This window comes from Antrostomus carolinensis, unplaced genomic scaffold, assembly GCF_000700745.2.
Source record: "Antrostomus carolinensis isolate BGI_N321 unplaced genomic scaffold, ASM70074v2 scaffold20766, whole genome shotgun sequence".
Taxonomy (NCBI): Eukaryota; Metazoa; Chordata; class Aves; order Caprimulgiformes; family Caprimulgidae; genus Antrostomus; species Antrostomus carolinensis.
This window is the reverse complement of record NW_010321444.1, coordinates 59,182-69,837: the sequence shown is the minus strand read 5'-3', so window position 1 is coordinate 69,837 and position 10,656 is coordinate 59,182.

The window sequence follows — 10,656 nt, the reverse complement described above, 5'->3', positions numbered from 1 at the left end:
AATTGAGCTACTTGGTGCGTCACCCATCCACAATGCCCTTGCCTGGGCTATGGGTGAGGATGGACCCAGCCCACCTGGCTCAGCACCTCTGTCTGTCCATGGCCAGGAGCAGACACATGAGGGAAGGTGTGGAGCCATCCTTGTCCCTGACTATTTTCTTACCTTCTAGCAGCCAAGAACTTAGGGATTTCCCAAACCTGAGGCTGCAGCTGGATGCCCACATTTTGGAGTTGCCTTTGGATGTGTCCTCCAGGCATGTGTTTAAATTTGTTTTCATCCTTTTGCTCACTCCGCAAGAGCAGTTGTTTCCCAGTTGTCCCTCTCCCCAGGCTCCTCAGTGCTCGTGCTTGCTCCCCAGCATAGCAGCACGCCTGGAGCCCAGCAATGGCCCCAGTCCATGCTGTTTGCCCACAGGCATCGCTTCAGACATGGAGTTTTCTGCTCTGGATGTGTTGCTTGGTACTTGGTGTTGTGAGCTCCTCTGCAAGTCCTCACCCTTGAAGTTTCAGGTAGGCTCGCATGGCTAATGTGAAGTCCTCCACAGACCTTGTCTCCTCACCTTCACCACCCTCACCTGCCCGCTGAATACCTGAAAGAAGTAATTCTCCACTTGCGGAAAAGGAGAGGACTTTGAGTAATGGTATCCCTCATTAGAATTGAATTTATTTGCTTTTGTGGGTGAATCATTAGACAAAACATTGTCAAATGGATCACTTCCATTCCTGTGCAAACTTTTACTTTCCCTTTCTCTGACAAGGATGTCATCCTGGCAGGGCTGAGGCCAACCCAGCTATGGGAAGGTTCAAAGGAAAATGCTCCCACCCTTTTGAGATGATGTGTATGAACACTTACAGAGGCCAATTTCCTTTTTCTTTTTAAAATTAGAGAAAAGAAAAACAACCTTTACTTTTGGTCTAAATTTTCAGAAAACTCAATTTCTAACTATACTCAACTTCAAGGTTTGTCAATGAGGTTACTTGGCAGTGTCAGTACAGACACACACATATATATATAGATATAAAAGCTACAATGTATGTTAGAATTACACCCAGGATACACCTTCAGTATTGCTAATTTCCGATGACCTTATCGTAATACCAGATAGATTTGATGTTCCCATTAAAATCTGAGCTCCTGAAATCATGCTGCTCTTGAGACTCATACCTTCTATTAAAAATGAGTCAGCTTCTAGCCTTTTGTTTCTGAGGAAAGGAGCTGAAAAGATCAACGAGCTGCAATCCATTGAGCCAGAAATCAGAAAAGTAATAAGAGAAAAAAAAAATTCCAAAATTATTTCTTAAGATTAAATGACACATTTGGGCCTGACTTAGAAGGTTTTGATGCTTTGACAGCTCTGAAATCGTCTTGGAGCAAAGTTGCTGTGCCTTGTCCTTGTGCTTTGACCATAGCACAAGCTGCATTTGGTGTTAATCCCCTGATCCTGCAACAAATTAATTAAGGGTTTGGGGTTAAACAGAAATATAGGTTCAGTCTTAATGGTTCATAAACTGGGCCTGAATTTTTTTTCTTGATGTGTGACAGTTTCATGATATTTAACTGCATATTGGATCTTTAATCTTAAACACCATTTATCGATTTCTTTATTAGGGAGCATTTTTATACCAGTATTTTTATATTTATATTTTTATAGCAGTATTTTGTCTGGTGACTCAAATTATATGCAAATAATCAAACTGAAATACTACATGCTTTTGGAGAGGGAATAAATGATGATGATGTTGTTCTGGATCATCAAAAGCAATTCAGTCTGTTCCTCAAGGCAGGAATAAAGGTTCCAACCTCCTTTACAAAAACAAAGAAGGCAAGTGGCTGCTTGCTTTTACCTGCACATACAGGTGAGGAGAAGGAGTGTTCAACCTGGGGTCGCACCAATGCTGCGGCTGTAGTGAGCTCTCAAAATTAGACTTTGCTTTTGCTTTGGAAGCAATTGCATTCCTCCATTCACCCCCAAAAGACACTCTGGAATGCTTTTTATTATGGCGCCTACAACCTGGGCACTGTGCAGCGCCACGTGCTCTGTGGTAGATGGCTTCCTTGGAGAAGGGGCTCTCACAAACCGTGCCCAGGCACCCAGGGCTGCTGCCCTTCAGCGACTGGTGGGATGGCCACCCTACAGCCCTTGGTGTTTTCTCACAGTGGCTCTGACAGTGAGGGCAGATCTGAGGAATGGGAACCTCTGACAACAAGTTTCCTAAAGCTCAGATTGCGTTTTGCAATGAAGGGTCAAGAGAAAGCACTGACTTTTTTGTTCTCCGGAAACCGCTGGCTAAATCAACTAGACTGAAAAATAGCAAAGGCCATTTCCAACAAAAATAACCAGCCGTGGTAACAGTCCTGTCTCCAGTCCCCTACGTGTGCTGTTGTCTTTGCAGAACTACGTCAGGAGTGCAGAAAAGAAGAGAGCTGTTCTTTGAAAAGTTAGAGGTTTGACTCTTTTCTCCCCCAGCTCCTATGAAACTACATCTGTCTATCCTGAGCCTCCTAGGAGACTGAGCTTATCTTGAGTGTCCTAAAATGTGTAGACAGGGCGGTTTCCAAGGGAGCAGTTCCTTCAACAGCTGTATTCTACTCTCATCCGAACAATTAAACAAGCCACCACAGCCCTATAATTACGCATAAGGCGTTTCTCACGTACCGCCTGAGTCTGGCAACTGCTAAGAAAGGTCTGGGTGCAGATGGGACCCCTCCGTCTGGAAGATGCCTGTGTAGGCAGCCTGTTTCCTCGACCCATGCATATGGAGAGACAGAACATACAGTACATCGCCGCTCCGGCAGATGCATCCTGACAAGGTTAAACCCAAAGGCTTTGCAGGAGCGGGTAAATATGAGGGATTTCCTGCACTGTTTACTTAATGGGGGGCAAGGCACTTCAAGAGGGGCAGCAGGGTAATAGATCAGTCCTTCTGGAGATGTCTTTGGTGCTGGGAGAGGTGTGAATATCTTACGAAGAAGTGTTTAAATGACACATTTGGGACCTGGACTATTAGTATATAACATATATAATTGGGGGATTGGACTAGATGATCTTTTGAGGTCCCTTCCAATCCCTGACATTCTGTGATTCTGTGAATGTACCTCAGTATGGTACCCTGGCAATCTTCAAATTCTTCCTGCTGGTGAGGGGTGGGGTATTTGCTGCCTGCTGTACAGGCAGTGCCCACGCGGCAGTAGCTGCCAGGCACAGCCAAGTGAGCTGTCAGATGCTGCGGTTGAAGGCTATGCTGCACTTCTCCAAGGGTCTCTGTGGCGCCTATCAACTCTGAATATCCTGGTCTGCATCACCCCGACCCCCTTTGCTAGCCCAAATCAAAGTCCTTCTTCACTGAGGTAAACAGGGATGGCTGAAGGCAGGACAGCACAAGAGAGAAATGGCCACATGGCCACCACAGCACAGAGGATGGCCACAAAAGTGATCAGAAGGCTGGAGCACCTCTCCTGTGAGGACAGGCTGAGAGAGTTGGGGCTGTTCAGCCTGGAGAAGAGAAGGCTCCATGGAGACCTTATTGCAGTATTTTAATACTTAAAGGGGGCCCAAAAGAAAGATGGGGACAAACTTTTTAGCAGGGTCTGTGGTGATAGGACAAGGGGTGATGATTTTAAACTAAAAGATGGTAGATTTAGACTAGATAGAAGGAAGAAATTTTTTACAATGAGGGTAGTGAAACACAGGCACAGGTTGCCCAGAGAGGTGGTAGAAGCCCCATCCCTGGAAACATTCAAGGTCAGGTTCAATGGGGCTCTGAGCAACCTGATCTAGTTGAAGATGTCCCTGCTCACTGCCAGGGGGTTGGACTAGATGACCTTTAAAGCTCCCTTCCACCCCAAACCATTCTATGATTCTAGGCTCAGTGCCATATGGCATTCATCTGCTCCTGGGCACCAAGTGGTTCTCACGCTGGACCAGAGGGGAGATTTTTGTAGACATTTCTGACTTGTTGGCAAACAATTGTTGTGTTTAGGCCACAGCTCCAAAATATTTTCATTTGGGAAGAGATGGGCTCTTTGGGAGTTGTGGTTGTTGTTTCCTGTTGCTTTCCCTCTCTTGGTGAGGAGGGAAGGCCTCGGGCATGCTGGGCCAAGTGGTCAGCTGGGTTGTCCACAACATGGGGTGAGGAAGAATGGCACAAGCTAATTGCTAATCTCCTGGGGTATGAAAGCATCACAGGTGGTAGGAAAGGCTTTGATTTTTGCCTGGAGGGGTTGAGAAAGGGGAAGAGGTGCTGACAGATAGTAATAGTAAACAATAACAGTAATAATGAGGAATAAAAAACCTGTGGAAAGCAGGTCCTCTTCTTATAGGGGAGAAAATACTGAATTCTTAGCTTTCCAGATAAACTGCCTTTGTCTTGTGCTGACACACTCTGTATGAAGTCTTTCAGTGAGAAAAGCACAAAAGCTGTGCATTTTGGGAGTGGACTAGAGAACGAAACTTGTATACCTGTCAGTCAGTTTGCAATAGCCAATGCTCCCTCCAGCCTCCTGGGCTCTGGATTTCTGACCTTTTATCTCAATAATTATTTATTGCACATTAAAATACTTACTGCTGGGTTCAAATGACAAATGTACACAATCCCACAGCTTTTGTTTCTCAACAGCCTGCATTTAAAAGGGGAGAGGATGAGCTAAGCCTCAATAATTTCTTGAGCAGCCTTTGGTCCACCGATGCTGGAAAGTCATTTTCAGGACAGTGACCGACCCAAAGTATCAGGGGAGGAAAACAGACCTAAATGTGAGGTGGCCCACGCTTGTCATCTGTTTGCGCTGCACATACTGACACAACAGCCTGGTGTGCGGCAGCCGGGGCTGCGGTAGGACGCGCTCCGCGTGTTGACGCTGCCCCAGCATGTGGCTCTGTTTCTACAAACAACTCCCTGTGCCGAAACGCCCACAGCCCAGTGCTGCCTGGGGTCTCCTCCTCTTGAGCGGCGTGGTACAAGTCCTTCAACCCCTGACCGGTTCAAATGCATGCTTTGGAATGAAGTTGTTCAGGAAGCCAGGGACTCACTCATGGAAGCATTGAGTGCTGCACCTCCAATGGCACATCCTGGCTGTGGGATATAGTGATCTGCACCGCCACTGACGTGGCAAACATCACTGATGCAGTGGGCTGCAGGAAAGGACATGAGACCAGGTTTGGGCAAACCTCAGGCTTGTTCTTTCTGAGCTGGGATTCATCCCATGTAATTGTAGGGATGTTTTAACATGGATGTAGAATGGCTGAACCTTTAAAGGACCTGTGGAAGTCATCTGATACAACTGGCCATTCAAAGCAGGGCTAATTTTGGCATTGGAGCAGGTCACACACAGGGCCGTGTCTAGCTGAGTTTTGGGAACCTCCAAGGACAAAAATCACATAGCCTCTCTGGAAAACCTCTTCCAGATTTTGCAATGATTTTTTTTCCCTAATAACCAGTCAGATTTTAATTTGATGCAACTTTTGTATGTTATCTACAACAGAGTCATCTTTGATTACTTTATAATCATTGTAGAGAACCAAATTTTGGGTGCCTGAAGTTTCTCACCTCTTTTAGGATGAGACAAATTCCAAATTGCAAATGAGGAGTGTCTGTCTTTTCCCACTGGTGAGACAGGTTCCCCTCGTGTGTGCTTCTGCCCTTCTGCTGTGCTATTGTGGGTTGTGGACACCTCCTCCAGCTGCCATGCCCATTGGAGACAACTAACCCTGTCTCAGCTGTGGTTGTCCACCTGGAAAGCTAGAATAGCTTTTCTCAGCAAAGCAGGAGTAGACCTGTATTTGAGGGAGGAAGAGGAGCTGGTTGCCTTCACCTGCAGCTCTTGTGTTCAGGGACCATGTGTCCATGCTCATGCCCAGCCTCTCTTCAGTGCCCGGGCGTAGCCAGGCTTGGCTTGGTGTAGATGACTGTGGAAGAGCCTTTCTCCTCTTTGTCATGCATATTAGGACAGAAATGACAATGTGCATGGTTTGTTTTTCTGTTTTTTTGGGTTTTTTTCCCAACCCCACCCCGGCGTGTAGCTGTAGTATTTCTGTTATTGGAAAGCCAGGGGCTCTCTGTAGAGACATCCTACATCCCAGGATGAAAGGCAGACTTGTATGGGGGGCTGGTGGGAATGGTGGGGAGCAGCATGCTTGAGAAACATGGATGAAATAATCCTTGAGCAATTAATGTCTTTAGGAATGACAAAAAAGCCAGCAGGTGATTCTTTTGTTCTTTGACAGGGACAATAATCTGTTGTATATAAAAAAGGCTTTCAAGAAAAGCTTTTCAAGTCAACTCCATCAGAATTTCTTCAGTGGTGTGTTTTTGACAGAGGAGATCGATTTGTTGAAATGGAAAGGATTACAAAAAATATTCAAAAAACCCTACAAAAAAGTCACAATTTTGGAGAGAGAAATAGAAAAAGAATGGTTTCAATTCATTAAAAAAAAGAATTTGATTTTTTTTTTTTTTAAATCTGAAATTTCACACTGGTATTTTGAATGTAATATGTTATGTAGGGTGTTTTTTTAACATTACGGGTGACATGTCATGAAATTATCAGGGCGCATAATAACATCTTATCGTTTCTAGCTCACAGTGTTGCCTGTTTGTTGTAGTGAAACAGTTTGGCACCCGATCAAAGTGTCTCCTGCCTGTCTTGTAAAAAAAATAATGTCAAACTTCCATTATAACACAGACAGGAGACACTTTGATCTAGAAAAGAAAATATGTTAGTGTTTACTAAGTGGCAGATGGTTTTAATAGTTTTAAAATGAAACAGAATAAAAAAATAGTAAGATTTTCTTATGTAATATGCAGCACTAATGAAATGCCATGAAATTATAGGAAAAAAATACCCCAAACAAACCAGCACAGAGAAAAAGTGAAGCGAAAGTAGAAAGAGCATTTCTAGAAAGTGACTTTTTTTTGGTGGGGGGGTCTTTCCTTTGCCACTCTCTTTTGATGGGGCTGGGTTTGCCAGGTGCTGAGCCTCTCCTGCACGCTGCCACTGGGATGGGGGCACAGAGTTGACAGGGCTGTGAGCTGGGAACGCCTGGTTTGTCTAAGAGAGATGAGGTTGACCAGTCCAACAAGGATGACTCTTGCTTTGTTGCTGTTGGCTTGTTTAATGTCCAAAAAAAATTCCAGATGAGCAAGAGCATATTTTTGGTGAATACATTTCTTAAACAAAACTGAAACCCGAAATTACTGCCTGGTCTGGTGTTTACGAGTGTAAACTTGAGATGGTTAACTGTGGTACCTGGGGATCTGTTCCAGGAATCAGCGTACTGACTGCTTCGTCTGACTCAAACTATCAGACACCGGTTATTTGGGAAGTGGGTGCCAACGTCACGCAGTTGTGCGTAAGCATTCATTTGTAATAATAATAATATTTTTAAAAGTTCCAGCCTCAAACAGAATCACATGATGGTATACACAGAGCATAAGGTCTCCAGTAACAAACATGCACAAAGTCATCACACAAATACATGCTGGTGAGAGTGGAGGGAAATCAGCAGACCAGTTCTGGGCCAGCTGACCAAAAAGGTTAAAACCAATAGAAAAACAAAAATGTCCTTTCCTGTTGCAGCTCCTTACCATCAGGTAGGTTGGTAAAAGCCCAGTGAGGGTTTCCACTCTGCTCTGATAACTCATCCAGCTCTATTTTAACTGTTATTTAATAATGTGAAACCATTTTTGTCCCACAAAGGCTGGATGTGGACAGGCAGCTGCTGGTGGCATGGCTGGCGGGTGGTGGGTCATCATGCTGGTGTCCCAGTACAGGCTCCTGCCTGCACAGGTGTCTGCCGAATGGAAGATCAACTGACTGCTGACCTTCCCCGAGTAGATAGTGGTGAGTCCCCAAAAGACACAAGGCGGCCAGAAATGCATTTGTGTTTATGCTGTGAAAATTGGGGGTGTCCAAGCCTGAGGCACAGCTGCGCTGTCAGGAGAGGCAGCTGCGACACAGGGTGGCTGCGCTCCCCGACTGTCACAGAATCACAGAATTGCCTGGATTGGAAAAGACCTTTAAGATCCTTGAGTCCAATCCTTAACCTCACACTGACAAGTCCCCAACTAAACCATGTCCCTAAGCACTGTGTTTACACAACTCTTAAATACCTCCAGGGATGGGGATTCCATCACTGCCCTGGGCAACCCCTTCCAATGCCTGATAATCCCTTCAGTAAAGAAATTGTTCCTAATGTCCAATCTAAACTTCTCTTGGTGCAACTTGAGGTCATTTCCTCATGTCCTTGAGGGCATTTCCTCTGTCCCTAAGGGCTGGATCCTGCAGTCCTCCTGTGTGCCAAGATGCTGGACATCTACCTGCCTTACCTGTCTGCAGGTTGGAGCTGGCACAGCTTGCAGTGTGCCTGGAAATTTTTTTGCCATGGAATTCTTTATATGTGGTTTTGTTGGGTGTTGCTTGTAATATGAGGTAAAAACCAAAGAGAGAAAGGAGGAGGACAGCGGGGCATTGAAATGGAACGATATTCAGCCAGGGCATCAGGCTGGTTTCTTCACTGGTGGTTTCAGAGGTGTACTATCAAGCAGTACAGGTGCCAGTAACTTCATGACAAATCCTAAAAACATGAGGATGGCTGTGAGGGGGGTGGCTCTGACACAGGGATCGCAACCATTTTTTCCTGAAAAAGCCCATGGAGGGGTGAGAAGCTGCATCGATGCTGGAGGTACGGCACCCCAGTGCTCTTCCCTCACATGTCTGCAGGGTGGAGCAGCCAATGTCCTCACCACCTCCAGGAGGTGAAGGGGGTGATCTGGGGGCGGTGGCAACCCTCTCACTGAACAGGCAGCAGCTTCCCACTCTGCTCCTCATAACAAACCTCTGTGTGCTTGTGGGAAGCAAGTTCATGGTGCATAAAGGGTTACTGGAGGAGGAAGCATGAGGAAGACGAAAGACAGATTTCAAGCCCCATGTCAGCTAAAAAGCTGAACCTGTAGGAAGCTGTACTGAAAAGAATTAAAAAAGGAGGGGAAGAGGGAGATTTGAATAGATCCAAGCCTGCTGAAGGGGATGAAGAAGGAGAAAATCATTGCAGGCACGAAACCCTTCCAGCTGCTTCCCACAGACCTAGCATGGCAAATTTGTCACAGGAAATAAAGCAGAGAAAGGGAGTGAGACAGGCTGAGGCAGGGGCACATTGAGGGGTGCTTTCAGCACCTCCAGGGAGGCCAGAGAGCTGAGCTTACCTCTGCACAACAGCTTGTGGCCAGCACCGGGCTTTGGGTGCTCTCAGAGACTCATGGTAGAAACGTGGCTGGGTTTGGATGGAGAAATGTCCCCCAAGGACCAGCAAAGGCAATTGCACCAGCTCAGCTCCCAGCCCACGACGGGCAACACGGGGAGAAGCTACAAGAAGAGCGGGTGCTGGCTGCTTGGTCTGCCTCCTGCAGCACCCAAACGTGCTGCATCCTCTGCAAGTGTCTGGGGGAAGGATGCTCTCAACCCATGATTTGGAACATGGTGCAAGACCTGTCAATCCCTCCCTTCATGCAACAGATGAATCAGGAAAAAAAAAAAAAGAAAAAAAAAATTGAAGGAGAAAAGTCACTGAGTTCCTCAACCAGCTCCAGTTCATGGGAATGTGTCAGTCTCTCACCGCTGTGCAGGCAGATGAATAGATCCAAGCCTGCTGAAGGGGGTGAAGAAGGAGAAAATCATGGCAGGCACGAAACCTGCGATGAGGGCATCTCATCTCCACAGGATGCCTTTCACTCCTGGGTACTTTGCAAACTGTAATTTAACTCTGAGTGGGATATACAGGTTTTAGTCGTAGATATTTAACAGAGTGGAGCAGGTCACCCCCCTTCCTTGATAGGCAGTGGGAAGGAGGAGACATCTCCCTCCAGACCTGGATTATGTTGCCTTTGAACGGGACATGTTGCCCTCATGCTGACCCGCAGCAGTGCCTGAGCTGGTGCTCAGACAGGGATGTGGTTTGTTGGGATGTCCCAGAGATGGGACACCTCTGGTCCACTCACACCATCTCCACGGGGCTCTCCCATCCCCTCTGCAGCTCCGGCACCAGGAAGCCCCAGCAGAGCAGCACCAGCCCTGGGTTCTGCTGGCTTCTGCTGGCTGTAGAAGCCAATTAATGAAGAAGAAGGCGAAGAATGACACTGCATCCTCATGTCCAAGAGCTATCAGGCCTTGCTCTGTCTAGGAGATTAAGTCACTATGGACAAGATGCCCTTGTAGATGTGACACAGCGTGTCAGGAGTCTCAATTTGGGAAGGTTCCCAGTCACGTGTGGCAGGAAGGCAATGCTGTTGCATCCTGCAGTCATCTCTTTAAGGTGGGACCCCAAAACTCCTGCCAAACAGTGAGGATGGAATGGGGAGTTGTTATCCACAAGGCAAATGTTGAGCTAAATCCCACAGCGTTGCAGAGAAAGAGATTGGGAAGTGAAATGATGGCTGGTCCCATAGGAAAGAGGGTTTACGGGTAAAAGCTATGAAGTTAATGAAGCTGTAGAGGCCAGCCTGAGATGCAGTTTGTGTTTTTGCCCTTTGGTGTTTAGGAAAGGCATACAAAAATTATCTCTAATACATAGAAGATACAGACCTGTGCTTGTTACTTCTGGGGTCCCTAAGGGTCTTCTCTGGGAAGAAGTGAGCAGGGAGAGGATGGGAAAAACTTTAGTGGCAG